Source organism: Chionomys nivalis, chromosome X, assembly GCF_950005125.1.
Source record: "Chionomys nivalis chromosome X, mChiNiv1.1, whole genome shotgun sequence".
NCBI lineage: Eukaryota > Metazoa > Chordata > Mammalia > Rodentia > Cricetidae > Chionomys > Chionomys nivalis.
The window spans coordinates 119,409,172-119,425,205 of NC_080112.1; positions in this window are offsets into that span (position 1 = coordinate 119,409,172).

The following is a 16,034-nucleotide window of genomic DNA, read 5'->3' on the forward strand; positions in this document are numbered from 1 at the left end:
TTACTTGTATTGTTACTTTAGGGTAATGATTTTATTTTACTTTAAAACATACTTTATTAAATAGAATATTCAAAGTGTAGGATAGCATAAAATATATTATTTCACTTTTTTCATATTTACTTCACTTAATTCAGTGTTTATTTGAAAATATATCATTTCCCTCATTCCTTTTTCTCCCTCTATCACTTCCCATGTTCCCACTCCTTGTTTTCTCTTTAATTCATGGCCTTCTTTTCTTTGATATAGAATATAAACATAAATGCATAAAATATGAATAGAATTCACTCAGTCTGTTTATTATTGCTTGTATGCATGTGATTTCAGGGATGATGAAGTGCTATTGGATAACCCATTAAGGGGTTCATCCCTGGGGAAGACTATTTCTCCTGTTCTCAGCATCCCTTGGTTACCTGTGGTTCTTTGTGTAGGGTTGTGGCCTCCTTGACTTTCCGTCATGTACCTTAGCACATTATTATTATTATTGTTATTATTATTATTGTTACTATTATCCTTTCTCAGGTCTTGAGTAGGCAACCATGTTGTTGAGATTTCATGAGTATAGCTTCCCTGTCATCTTTCAGAAACAGAGTGTCACAGCAGAAGTCTTAATACTTTGGGTCATACAATTTTTCTGTTGCTTCTTTGGTCCCTGAGTCTTAGGTACAGGACCTGTGCTATAAATATATCAACTAGGGCTGGGCATAACAAATCAGTGTGCATTTGATCATTTGTAATAAAATTTTATCTTAGCTGGATAAAACCAGGTAAGAAAATCTCGTTGAGTTTTGTTTTTAAACAAGGTAAGACAATGAGGATTGTGGAAGGTTCTGCTAGTTTTAAATTCTAAAGGAACCATGGCCTTTGATGACATTGAATCTCTGCCTTTTACAAAGATCTGGGTGTGCACAAAACTACATTGATTGGGATTCTATTTACAATAGCAAAGAATTGCCTGGGCTACTCTGCAGCTTTTAAACAACGTAGACTACATTAGCCAAAAACACATTCCTTGTGAAGCAAAACAAAACAAACAAAAGCCCTTAGCTTCAAATCAGTCAGCCCCGCTCACCGATGAACTTCAACCATGATTCATCTGTGACACAGTGTCTTTATAGAATTTGGAGGTAACCACTGTCTTTGACTGTGTGCCAGGGATCTTTTCATAGGTCTTATGTCCTGAGTATCCAAAACCACCAGGTTTCAGGTTCGTGCCTTAAACAGATCACATAAAGAAGCTACTAAAACTAGAACCTATCTCTCAGAACATTCTACGATAGCATGGGGTGAGGGAACCCTGAACCTCAATGCCTTACAGGTGCTCACCCCTCTTGCATATATACAGATGAGGGTTCACAAATAAAAGACCTTTAGTGATTTCAAAGGTGAAGGGCTCCCAAACTTCAAAAGGCTCTGTTTGGTCTGTAGTGTGGTGTCTCTTTCCTAATGGCAGGAGTCAGAGGCCTTGGAGATTCTCAGCCTCTGGCAATATAAACTTACTATCACTAACTGGACACATGTTATATATATATATGGTATTTTGGTTGATATATATACATATACATATATCTGGTATTTTGATGTTCTAAACTTGACTTTGTTTAAAGCTGTCATCCTTTATATATATAATATATATTTATATATATAATAGATATATAAAGGAAGATATCTTTTATATGTATAAATATATGATATTTTGGTTCTTCTAAACTTGACTTTGTTTAAAGCTGTCATCCTTCCAGATGTCACCAGCTCTATGGAATCCAAAGACTGAAGTGAATGCTTATGAGTCAATAACCCTGTTCATCTGAGAGTGAGTGTTTTTAATATCACTTTTTATTGTCTTTATTGAATTATTTGTCTCCATTCCCCTTCCTTCCTCCCCCTTGTCCTTCTACCCTCTCTCATGACCCATGCTCCCAATTTCTTCAGGAGATCTTGTCTTTTTCTACTTCCTATGTAGATTAGATCCATGTATGTTTCTCTTAGGGTCCTCATTGTTGTCTAGGTTCTCTGGGATTGTGAATTGTAGGCTGGATTTTCTTCGCTTTATGTCTAAAAGCCACTTATGAGTTGAGTACTTATTGTATTTGTCTTTCTGAGTCTGGGTTACCTTACTCAATATAATGTTTTCTAGATCCATCCATTTGCCTGCAATTTTCAAGATGTCATTTTTTCCCCACTGTGTAGTACTCCATTGTGTAAATGTACCACATTTTTCTTATCCATTCTGTTAAGGGGCATCTGGGTTGTTTCCACGTTCTGGCTATGACAAACAATGTTGCTATGAACATAGTTCATGGCCTTGTGGTATGATTGAGCATTCTTTGGGTATAAAAAAGTGGTATTGCTGGGTCTTGAGAAAGCTTGTTTCCTAATTTTCTGAGAAATAGCCATACTAATTTCCAAAGCAGCTATACCAGTTTGCACTCCCACCAGCAATATAGGAATGTTTTCCTTACTCTACCTCCTGTCCAGCATAAGTTGTCATTAGTGTTTTTGATCTTGGCCATTCTTACAGGTGTAAAGGTAGAATCTTACAGTTGTTTTGATTTGCATTTCTCTGATGGCTAAGGCTGTTGAGCATTTCCTTAAGTGTCTTTCAGTCATTTTAGATTCCTTTGTTGAGAGTTTTCTGTTTAGGTCTGCACCCCATTTTTATTGGATTATTTGTTCTTTTGATGGCCAATTTCTCAAGTTTTCCCTCTGTCTGATGTGGGGTTGGTAAAGATATTTTTCCATTCTGTAGGCTGCCGTTTTGTCTTGTTGACTGTGTCCTTTGCTTTATAGAAGCTTATCAGTTTCAGGAGGTTCCATTTGTTTATTGTTGCTCTCTGTGTCTGTGGCACTGCGATTATTAATATCAGTTCTTTAAGCCTTCCATAGACAAAGCCAGAAAAGCCTGAGCTATGAATGGGACATGTTTGAGTACACTGTACCAATATTCATGAGGTAAAGAGCCAGGAGTGGGACGCTGTGCTAGGTTCCACCAGAGGGCTGGAGATGGTGTTTTAGAGACAGAAGAAAGAAAACAGAAATGTAAGAAGGTGGTCATATAAGGCAGTATATTATTGCTTAATTGCTTGTATTAAAATCATGATTGTGGAGCCGGGCGGTGATGGTGCACACCTTTAATTCCAGCACTCCGGAGGCAGAGTCAGACAGTTCTCTGTGGGTTCGAGGCCAGCCTGGTCTACAGAGCTAGCAGGCACCAAAGCTACAAAGAGAAACCCTGTCTCAAAACCATCCCCCCCCGCCACCCCACAAAAATATCACCATTGTGAGATTTTTTTCTTTGTATTATCTACTTGATGTAGATTTCAAGGAAGAATAGGACTCTGAAGTGTGAATGAGCACTCTATTAAAAGTTTGATTTCCATATATTATTTAATTTTATAGAATTTCCTCTCTGCATATAACTGTCCTTTTATCTTGTTTTTTACTGTATTTTCTACTCTTGTTTCTCCCACTTCTTGGGTGATTGATTGGCTTGTCTGTTTATCTTTCAGTGCACAGACACTCTGCTGTGTACCTCTTATGTTTACTGGCTGTTACAAAGTCTGTGAAAAACTCATTGACACGAACTACTAGTTAATCTTTTGTTGCAAAAGTAGCCTTGTGCGTTATACATCTGTTTTATATGAACAAAGAGCTAAACTGTGAGCATTGAAGTGCTTGTTTTTCTATTTAAAGATCGTCTTTATCGCTTTATTGTGTGTATGCATGCATGCATGTACCAGAGATCAGGGAACATGTACCGGAGTCAGTTATCTCCTTCCAGTATGTGGGCTCAAACATGGACTGTCAGGCACCAAGGCCTATGCCACGACCTACCAAGCCATCCTGCGGGCCCAGATGCTTTTCTTGTTGAACCAACCTTGAGCCAGAACTGTGGTGAAGCAGAGTGAGGACTTTGAAAAAAAATAGTTCTGTCAGAATCTGTAGATACCACCCATAGGTATCCCTTCTGAGTGTGGTGAATGTCTTTATTATGAATGGCTTATCAGAGAAGATGCATCTAAATTGTTTCATGAGATGAGTACCCAACTTATTCAGCATCTTTTTAGCTCCTCAGTGATAATTTATGGTGTGTGTTTATTCTGTATTCCTCTTGCCACCCAATTGACTAGCTCCATTTAAACTCTCCTTCAATGGGAGGGGGGATGATGTTTTCCAATTGGTAGTCAGGACACATGGTCTGATAAATTCCAATGTACTTAAGGAGATAATGAAATAGAGTAATTGAATTCCAAACTGTTGTCCATTATGCAGATAGCATTCTTCTTAGACAAACAAGCAAGCTGAAAATGTGTCATCGTGGAAAGCTTGGCAAAGGCTCCTAGCCATGGGCTAGAAGGTGCGGGGCTTCACCAATTGGTCTCATTTGCTCCTTCTGAGAGTATGACTTTCTCACTTGCAAGAATTTTAGGTAAGAACAGAGCAGGAAAGTTCTTTTCAATGGAAGGTGCCATCTTGAATTAGGTAACCGTGAGGATATGTGTGGCACAGGGCTTTTGGTGTCAGGACCTTTACATAATGTTCATACTTAGTGCGTACAATTTCAGAGGCATGTAACTCTTTAAGAGCCTTATGAGCTCCTAGACTAAAAGGGAGCAAAGAAGGCTTGGGGATATGTATGAAAGCAGGTGCTTTGTAATCTGCAAGTCTGGAAGGAAATTCTTCACTATGGAATATACCATTAATACTGTGGGAGAACTTCTTTAGCCTCAGAGTTGACGTTACTCTAATCACAAGGAGAAAGCTGGACTATATAAGAGGTATACATGAAAAATGGGATTGGATATAAATATTATGGTAATATTCTTGGGAAATAGAAATATCTGAAAAAATGTATAGCTTAAACCCTGAATGAAAAAATGAGAGTTGTTTTTCTTACTTGACAATATAAACTCTATTGTCTGTTTTCAGCTCATTTTGTTCTTTCTTATCAAATAAGGAAGTGAATATTCCCATCTTCCTGTAAGTCAGACAAGGAGTGGCCTCTGTGGGTCCCTGTTTCCCACCTCTGGGAAGGGTTATTGCTTTAAGTTAGTAGCTATCATTGGACCGAGTTGGGATGAAAAACAACAAAGGTGCCAAAACATACTCTGAATGTAAATGACGGCCTCTTCAGAATAGTGTGCCGGGGAAACTGAATACCTACAAGCAGAAGAATTAAACTTGATTCCTGTCTCTCTTGTACAAAATATCAATTCAAAATGGATAAAATAGATATTAACATAAAACTTACAAGCTGTTGGAGGAAAAATAGGAGAAATATTTGAATCCATGTGCACAAGTAAGTACTTTCTGAATACGAATCTGGTCACACATCAAATAAGGTCAGCAATGGAAAAATGGGTCCTTGTGAAATTTAAAATGAAACATCATGCACAGTAAAGAAGACCATCCTTGGCACCTGTATATCTGAGAGAAGATTGACATCTGGAATATACAAAGAACTCAGAAAACTGAATATGAAATTAATAGTATTACATTTGTATCTGAGTTCCATTTTTCTCTTAATTAGCAGTGAGAGCAGCTAAATATTTCATTTTTAAGAATCCCATACATGCATAGAATAAAATGTGGTCACACTCGCTGCCCATTCCCTCCGTTCCAGTCCCCCAGATCACCCCAATGCATCTTCCTTCTACTGTCATCTCATCTCTTCTTTAATTTTTTAAAACAACTAAGTAAGTGCAATTAGTGCTGCCCAAATGTGCATGACTGTGGGGCTATCCATCAGAGCACGAGTGACCTATTTGTGGCCACAGCCGCAAAGAAAAAGGATTTTTCCTCTCCTAGTACCTATCAATTGCCAATAGCTCCTTAGCTCAGAATAGGGGCCTCGTGAGCTTACTAACCATGGGTTTCCATGGTAGCTGTTTTAAAGGGATAGTTGCAAAGATTAAGGGACAATGCATTAGGTATATATATATACTAACTGTCTCGTCAGTAAAAGCTTTTCTGCTTAGAGGAGAACTGTGTGAGCCCAAATGCATGTGAAAATGGATAATAACACTTCTTGTTAAGCATTCAAGAAGGGTCCAAACAGTTGAGCCTCTGGGAAAGATAGAAAGGAGTTCTTCACTCAATCCACAATGTTGGCACAGGATCTGTGTTTCTTTAGTTTCGCTTCCAAGTTGGTATTGACGTCAGTTACTGAGAAGTCTTGGTTTGTGCTAAATTTCATATTCAACAGGAAACGGGCTTTAAAAAAATAAATGAAGTGAAAAACCCATAAAGTGGGAAGCTCTAAAATGAATATGCATGGTTAGTGTCATCAGTGAGTAATTAAGGTGAAGTTTATGGCAGTTTCACCCTTTTACCCTAAAGATATTTCAGAAGGGCTAGTCATGCACTACTTCCTAAAGATGAGAAGGAGGCCAGGGAGGTCAGAAAATGAACACCATTGAGAGGTCCAGTTCTGCCATAGGTGGTTTAACATATAGAGGCTTGAGTTTTGAAGAATAATTAGTCTCAGCAGGTCATTTGGCTTTCAAAAGCTGGGATGGAATCCATAAAGCGTATACAAACTTCTCAGTAGAAGTGAGGAAGCTATTGCAGAATTGTGAGCACTCTGCTGACAAAACTGCCGCAGGCCTTTGCACTGCCAGGATGAATCTAGAGACTTGGAGAAAATGAGGGGTAGGGCCAAGACTGAATGCGGATGACCCAGACTCCCTGTTCGTTACAGTTTGGGTGATAATGATTTTTACCCACCAGAAACCAGAGCTCCTATCTTCTGCACTCTTTCCCTCATTTACATATTAAAATGAAAAATCTCTTTTTGTAATAGGAAGAAAAAAAGAAAAGAGAAAGAAAGACATGCTAAACATTTGCCAGTAAAGCACTGGATAACATTAATAAAATGAAATCACATGTAAAGCTATCATTGAAAAAATATATCTATATGTGTGCTTATAATTTTCTGAAGCGGTATTGTTGAATAAATGAAAGCTAATAATATAAAATAATATTTTATGAGAAATCTATATATACATATATATGTATGGTGGTTTGAATGAGAATAACTCATATTTTGAATGCTTGGTCTCTAATTGGTAGAACTATTTGTTTGGGAAGGATTAGGGCATGTGACCTTGTCAAAGGAGATGTGTCGCTGGAGGAGGGTGGGCTTTGAGGTTTCAAAAGCCCTTATTATTTTCACTTAGCATTCTCTCTCTTTCTATATCTATCTGTCCATTTATCCATCTATACATCTATCTTTCCAATGCTATGCTTCCTAATATTTTGGCCATGGACTCTAACCCTCTGGAACTGTGAGCCCTCAAATTAAATTCTTTTATAAATTGTCTTGGTTATGCTGTTTTTCCATGCCAATAAGAAAATAACTATGACAATATAGGTGCATATATGTTGTGATAGAATTCTGAAAGGCTACTTACCTAACACCAGGTGTGAGGGGAGGCACTCCCCTTGTGTATATTCTGTATTATTTTCATTATTAATTTTTTTAAATTTTAAATTATTAAAATATTTTAAACTATATATTTTATGTTATTTAATGCTTGTATGATCAATAAAATCAAGGTATCACACTCTTTTACATAAATAAAACAGAAAGGGCACTTTTTGATATGGTATTCATACTGAATTGTTAAACAAGAGTTCTAAAAAATTAGCATTTTCATAGATAATGGTATTTGATTTCATCAGCTCTCAAATTCTTAGCCTGCTGTGCTATGGCTTTAGAAAGGATTTCAGTCAGTTACTGGTTAACTGAAAGTAGATATTCCATGTCCTGACTTCTCCTTAGGGACTCTGTTGAGTCAGGTGACAAGCTTCTTTTCCAGGCCCAAAAAGGAGTGGAAGCCTGTTGGTGGAGGCCACTCATTTGTTTCTGGCTGCCCAGACTCAAAATAACCACACAGAAACTATTAATTAAATCACTGATTGACCTATTAGCTCTAGCTTCTTATTGGCTTGCTCTTACACCTTAAATTAACCCATTTTTGTTATTTTATACAGGCAAGGTTCCAGCTGGCAGCTAGCATCTTTCTCCATCGGTGGCTTCATGGCATCTCACTGACTCCTCCTTCTTTCTCCCAGCATTCAGTTTGGGTTTCCTGCCTAGATCTCCTCTGTTGTGTCACAGGCCAAAGTAGCTTCTTTATTCATTAACCAATGAAAGAAACACATATACAGAAGAACTTCCTACATCAGAGGCCCAGCATGGAAGAGCCCAGGTCCTTTCGAACTGCCTTGAACAGAGCAACTTGAGTTCTACCTTCCTCTGGTATCAGGGATTTGACTATACCACACTGATTATACCGCAGATGGGGAAACTATTCTGCATTATGAATAAGGTTTGAGATTCAGTTAGTAAAGTCACTTGAGAAGACAGGATATTAAATCTATGCTGATTGATCTTTTTTTACTAGGTCATATTATCCCAATCAATGACCCCATAGAAGCCCTATTAATGAACTCAGAATGAGGATCCCACTGAATTAGAAAATATAGTGAACTGCCCAGGTAGTATTTCTTCTGTACCTACACTCAATACTTCCTCAGCATTCTGGTGTGCTAGCGGACAGGATCCAGGGGCACAGCAGGTGGCATTTGTTTGAGAGCTTGGGTTTGTTGCTTGAATGTACCTTCAGAGATAAGAAAGCAGAAAGTTATTCCTTTCGTTCTTCTCCCCAACCCTGGGCTATTTATGCCCTGGATCCATTGAACCAGTGTGTCTCAAGGCTGTTCCTTAAACACCCATTTCTGTGTGGTTAATACCTTTACACCAAATTTTCAAGCCAGGACTTAAAGACTATTAAATAATTCCTTGAAACCTCTCTAACTATGCATGCAGAGTCAGGGAATGTTTGTGGTTTTAAGAGGAAAATGATGAATGACAGAGTGGCTCATCTGTTCCATCAGGAAGCCAGACCCTGGTGAGAGGTGAGGAGACCCTGGCAGCGACTCGTTGGCTTTACTTTGAACTAACGCAGCTGTGCCTTCATACCTGACTAAAAGATGTAATCTATCCATCATCTGTCTATCTGTCCATCCATCTATCTATCTATCTATCTATCTATCTATCTATCTATCTATCTATCTATCTATCTATTTTTGGTTTTTGGAGACAGCATTTCTCTGAGTATTCCTGACTGTTCTGGAAATCACTCTGAAGACCAGACTGGCCTTGAACTTACTGGGATTCTCCTGCCTCAGCCTCCCTCATTTATAGGGTAACTCCATTTAATCTCTGTATGTGTATTTTTTGTGTATGTATATTTATTTGCATGTATATGCATGTATATAGTAAGGATATTTATATGTATTAACGCTGTATGTAAATTTACATGTATATTTAGGAAACTTCTATAGTATTAGGTTTCCATATCTCTTTTTTTAAAGGCCTTGGGTGTTAGTTATCCTCCTTTACTTTGCCCTTCCATCCCCTGCCCCATTTAATCCTTCCTGTTTCATTATTACCTTTCCTCCTTTGAAATGTGTTATTTTAAACATCAGTTTCTTTCTGGTAATATAGTCTTTGAGATTTACATAAAGATTTCTTAGTATGTTTTTTAAACAACTTTTTAATTAAATTTTACTTTTTTTGTTTTTTGTTTTTAAAGACTCTTGACTGTGTATGAGTATGTGTGTGGTGGGGGGAGAGAGTAAGTGAACATGAAACCCAGAGGAGTAAAATAGACCTGGAACTGAAGTTCCAGGTGGTTGTGAATCACCTGATATGGGTGCTGAGAACTGAACTCAGATCCTTTATAAGAGCAGTATATATTCTTCACCACTGAGCCACCTGTTCAGGGTTTCTGATTTTTCTTTTTTAGATTTATTTGTTTATTTTGTGTGTGCATATGTGTGGGTATGTGCATGGCATGACACAGGTATGGAGGCCATAGGACAACCTGCCAGAGTCAGTTGTCTCTTTCAACCATGTAAGTACCAGGATCAAACAGGTCACAGGGCTTGATGGCAAATACCCATTTTTTTTAAAAATCACACTCTTATCATATAGGCTGGCCTGGAAGTCTATATGTAGTCTCAAGTTTGTAGTGATCATCTAGCCTCAGCCCTCAAGTATTGGGTTTATTGGGTGTGTGGTATTATAAGTGGCTTAAATTTCAGTTTTAATTGGCAATAAGTATATAAATTTTGGATGTATAATGTAATATTTAGATTCATCTATCCCTTATATACTGACCAAATCATTCTAATGAGTATAACAGTCATCTTAAGTGCTTATCATTTCTTTGTAGTGAAGCATCCAAGACCTCTTGTAGTGATTTTGAGCTATGCAATATATTACTGTTATTAATCCCAGTCTATCTGCTATGCATTGAATCATTAGAATGCTGTTCTCCTAACGAAAGTTTGGATGTGTTGTCCACTCTTAAGAAGTCTTTGCCTTGCCTTTCAGAGACTGCTTCTGCCTTCTGCTTGCAGCCGATCTGGTGACTCTAATGTGGCCATTTGTGTTTGCTCTCAGACGTAGACAAGGCTTGGTTGGCATTGAGTCATCACATTACTTTTCATTTGGAAGTGACCTTAAAAAAAGATTGTATTTAATATTTCTATATGCGTATAATGCTTAGAGAGGATGCTTTGGGGGGCTCTCACTTTATCTGTAGCAGAAATCATGAATATGAATAGATGGAAGGAGTGCTCTTTCTTCTGATTATACTGCTGGCTTCCTTTACTCAGTGAAGCTGCAGCCACACAGCTCGTGAGAAGGTTGAGTGAATGATGCGCTTCTCTGGGAGGATTTCATTCAGAGAGCAATATCGTTTAGGAGAGATTAAAGTGCTTCAAGGGATGGATTACTTTGACCTGGAGTTATTTTTACAGTACGGAAACAAGCTAATGAAAGGTGCTTAGTCTGTCATGAGCTATTTGTTCTGTCCCAACAAGAACTATGTTTTCTTTTTTTTTTCTAAACAGAGCATAATACATAGTACTGGCCACCATGTGATCACAGTGAACCAGGTGAAGTTGTATGTGACTGGAATATGTAGAGCAGATGCAAGAAATTGTGAAAGAGCAATGTTAGTTAATAAAATTTGAGGAGTGTCATATACACAATTCCGAATGAAGAGTAGTTATTTGCGAAAATAACTAGATCCTTGAAAAGAGCAAAGAGAAATTGCCTTATTGGTAGAACGTTTCACAAAACCCAGAGTACACATGGAGGACTGTTGAGTTGAAGGGGATGCTCTTGTTCTGGTTGTCAGATGGTCAGCCCTGAGACCAATTCTGTTCAACATGACACTGTCGACACAAGGAAGGCTCTTACCTCAAAGGGAATAAGAAATAGTTTATTCTGGAGACAAGTTTGACTCACCAAGGCCCAGGATTGTGGATCTAGGTGTCTAAGTTACTGTTCTCTTGCTGGGAAGAGACAGCATGATAGGCAATTCTTATAAAAGAAAAAATCATTTAATTGAGGGCTTCTTTCCAGCTTCAGAGGGTTAGACTGCTATCATCATGGCAGGGAGCATGGCAACAGGTAGGGAGGTATGCTTTTTGAGAAGTAGCTGAGAATTTTAAGTCCTAAACCACAGGCAGCAGAGAGAGAGAGGGAGAGGGAGAAGGAGAGGGAGGGGGGAAAGAGAGAGAGAGAGAGAGAGAGAGAGAGAGAGAGAGAGAGAGAGAGAGAGGACATGGTATATGTTTTTGCAACTTTAAAGCCAACCCCCAGTGACACATTTCTTCCAAGAAGGCCATACCTCCTAATCCTCCCAATCCTTCTCCCACAGTCCACTAGCTGGTGACTAAGCATTTGAATCTTTGAGTCTATAGGGGCTACTCTCATTCAAACCACCACACTATGTCTCCCCAGGTTCCCACACGGAAGCAGTTTCATGAACTTTCAGAGTAGTGGAACAGAGAGCATCATAAACTAAGGCAAAGAACACATTGGGTACATCAGAGAGGCAGTTACAGAAAGACGGGGGAATCTGTCCTACAGGTCTCAAATGCTGATGCCATTCTTAGCTTCTGGGTTGGTGGGAGCTATCGGTTTGCTAAGCTGATAGATTCCAAAAGGTTTTTATCTGTTACAAAATGTCAGTTTTGACACAGAGGTAAACAAAGAATGGCTATTTAGGAGGCTAAAGCTACCCAAAGATAAAGTATATTTAGGCTCAGGGTCTGCAACATTCCAACCTTCCCACATCACTGCTGTTTTAATTAGTCAATCATTCTTTGCTGTGCACAACATTCTCATGCACAACACTTACCTTTTTTGCATGGTGTTTCGTTTTGTTTCATTTATTTGAAACAGGGTTTGATTATGTAATGTACGTGACCTCCAAGTCACAGTCCTTTTCCTCCAGCCTCCTACTCGCTGTGACTTCGCTGTGCCTTGTGATGCCTCTTTATCTAATTACATTGTAGTTGCCACAAGGACCAAAGCAATAACAATATTCTAGCTCTTTGATAATCTTTAGCTGCCAGATCATCACACACACACACTCTCCACTGGTCTCCAGCTCTCATTTTTAAAAGTTGTGAAGCCATCTCTTTTCTATTTCCAGAAAGGAGCTCCTATCCTTTCCCCAAGAGATTGCAATCTACAGTTTATTTTACAGTCTATTGTCACTTTAGTGTATGTGCTGAGACTGAAGCCTAGATGCTGATGGGTCAGAGATGAGTGGTACCACATCTTGCCTGGTACTGCTTAGAGGTGCATATCCTTGCCCTTCTGTTTTGGTGGTTTTCAACCTTGCTAATGCTTTGATTCTTTAATCCAGTTCCTCATGTAGTGGTGACCCCCAATGACACAATTCATTTCATTGCTACTTCATAACTGTAATTTTTCTACTGTTGTGAATTGTAATGTAAACATCTGTGTTTTCTGAGAGTCTTAGGTGACCCCTGAGTTTTCAACCCACAGATTGAGAAGTACTGCTTTATTTAAACTTTAATCTCACTTCAAGGCTGAAAGATGAACTTGGCTGGGATAACGTAATGGTTGCTGAATCTCTTTGTCCTTTTTCCCAGTGTGTCCTATTGAATAAGCCCCCCTTTTGCACTTTCTACTATTAATTTGACTCTTTTAATTGGCTTATTGAGGATGGGTGGGAAGACTGGTTTAGGGCACAAGATGTGCCTGCCGCTCATCCTATCTTTAAAATTCATTTTAAATAATATCTTCTCTTTCTCCCTGCTCCTAAATTGCCAAAAAAAAAAAAAACCTCACTATTCACCATTGAATCAACTCTGCCTTAGGTGGCCCGATATGCAAAAGTCTTTCTGATCTAACCCCTACCAAGGTTTTAATCTGCATTCTCTACTCTTTATATCATTGTGTTCTCTATGCAACTTATCACTCAAAATTTTTCTCTGAAATTTTAAGATATTTTCTTAGAGACTTGTGGGCATCGCCATTTCTAAATCTTCACTTTTAGTTTTCAAGCACTAAGACCCAATGATTCATTGTTCTTACCATGTGTGAAGTTGCGTATCTGAGCTTCAGCAGAGAGAGTGGGGGTGAGATTTTTGAGGATTCCCCCTAAATTCCATTTTGTCTCCCAACACTTTATCTCTCCCTTAGGGCGTCTGTTTGCAATGTTAGTCTCAAGGGGGACTGAGTGAGAAGAGTTCTTTTATCTTTGCCAACTCCATTCTATGCTGTGATTTTATGATAAAACACAAGCTGTGAATATTCCAGTTCTGGGATACTAAACAATGCTTTTTTTCCAAATGCTTTTTTTTCCCTGCTTCCTACCTAGGCTCTCCATTTTACCTTGAATTTCTCCTTTCTTTCTTCATACTGGCAGAACATCCTCTCGTTTCCACCAAAGAGGCAGCTACATTGGGAACATTTATTGGAGCAGATAGGATGTGTGTCAGCACAGCTATAGAAAGAAATAGTACCAGTCTTTTGGCCTGGCACACACCATCACAGATTGTTTTTTAATCCCTGTGATTAGTCTTTCTGCTACTCTTCTAGCATTCTCTCCCATTAGGCAATCACCGTCTTGCTTATCTCTTTTCTTAAAAAAAAATGTGTGTATCTGTGTGTGTGTGTGTGTGTGTGTGTGTGTGCCCAAGTGTATATGAACCACATGCAGGCAGGAGACTGCAGATAAAAGAAAAGGGCACTGGGTCCCCTGGAACTGAAATTATGAGTAGTTGAGAGATGCCATGTAGGAACTGGGAACAGAACCCAGGTCCTTTGCAAGAATAGTAACTAAACACTCTTAACCTCTGAGTTATCTCTCCAGTCCATCTGTCTTGTTCAAATTAATATCTTCCTTTGTGAACACTAAGGGCAGAGACTTTATTTTGTTGTCCACAGAAACTACTAGTGTTCATCCAATGCTCACTGAACTGAAATCATAGTTAATTAATTAGAAAGTTTTGAGCAAAAGATAGAAAATACAGATTTTTCAAATTTTATCCATCCATTGTGACATCAGCCTCTGTGTCTCTTCTCTTTCTGACTAAACAATGACCAGTCTCTTTCTCTGAAAAAAAGTCTTTGATTTGTGCCGAAGTAGCACTTGGCTTTGAACAGTAAGCCCACCTCAAACAGGGAAAAATTATCAATAAACATAGCAGCCATGAGCCTTTTACTAGGGACCAATAGCCATATGACACACAACTACACCAAAGTCTCAAAATCATCAATGGGCTATAGCAATCTGAATATTTGAGCTTACCATCATCTTGACTATGATGTGTCGTGGTCCACAAGAAGCCCCCCCCCCAAAAAAAAACCCACCAGTCACGATGCAATCAGCAGGAGCATTGTTATTAAACTACATGCATATAGGATCACACACACCTGTACAAAAATGGCAATGACGGCCTTGAGAGGGATGTACAAGCCCTTTTTAAGCTCAGCTACAGGAATTTTAAAAGCAGTGTGATCATTCTGCTTAGGATTGGCTTAAACAAATGGCAATATATTAATACGTTTCTAATTGGCTTGGGTTAGCAGGGGTGGGCTACAGTTTTTCCCTTCTTGGGCAAGTCTGGACAAGTTCCAGGCTCTGTCCTTATTTGGTCATCACCTGTGAGGGGAGGGGCGTTGGCTCAGGTGTACAGGTCTCATCCAGTGTCAGGGGCATTGGTGAGCCATTGCCCTTGGTTTGTGAACTGAGGCCTAGTTCTTTAACTGAGTTGTTGGGGGCCTGTGATGTTTACCTGGTCCTTTCAGATGGAGGGAAACACCAGAATGAGAAAGAGGACCCCAGTGAAGACTGTTTTGTGCAGTCTGGGAATTCCTGAAAGAAAAGCTCCAGACAGCATGGAGACCATTCTTCCCATATGTCTCTCCCTCTTTGTTCATATCCAGCCCCTGCTCTGGGGTTAAAGGATATGCCAAGGTAACATGGATCCTTTCATTTAGAATAAAACTGTGTTAACTTCTCTGAGGCATGATGATTTGAATAATTAAATTTTTATACGGGGCAGAAACTTTCATACAGAAACAAGAGTGAGGAGTCCTCACTCTTAGGATGTATGAGACATCAACTCATACAATCAGCACATAGTAGACACAGACTGTTGAGTCAAGCGAGAATTTGGGAGATCATACTTGATTTTAATACAATTGTTAGAGCAAAAATAAAACTGGTCATGAAAATGGAACCTCTGGTCTGGAGAGAAACCCACTATTCCATTTGGGCTGGATCAATCGCCTTGGCTTATGGGACCACCCCTATGAAGGTGGACTCATCTTAAGCCCTGCTAAAGAAATGGGCAGAATAACTAGTTCTTTAGTGAAATACTGTACTTTGCCTTCCCCAAATCCTCCCTCCTAGTGCAGAAGTTTATGGGCTGCAGCCATGTAAGAGTCCTAAGCTGGCCTGCTTTTCTAATATAACTTTTCCTTTTCTTCTTTTGATCTCTTTGAAGCATGCTTTCATTAACACCCTAGGCTTTTCCCCTAGAGCATAGCTTTCTCTAAAGCCTCCCTCCCTGCAGCACAGCTGTTTATTTGACACATGTTTGACCTCGAGGCCAGCTTAAATGCCATGGCTTTTTCCCTTCACTCCTCCTTTCGCCTCTCTCGGGTAGCTACTGAAGTTTACAGCTTGCCT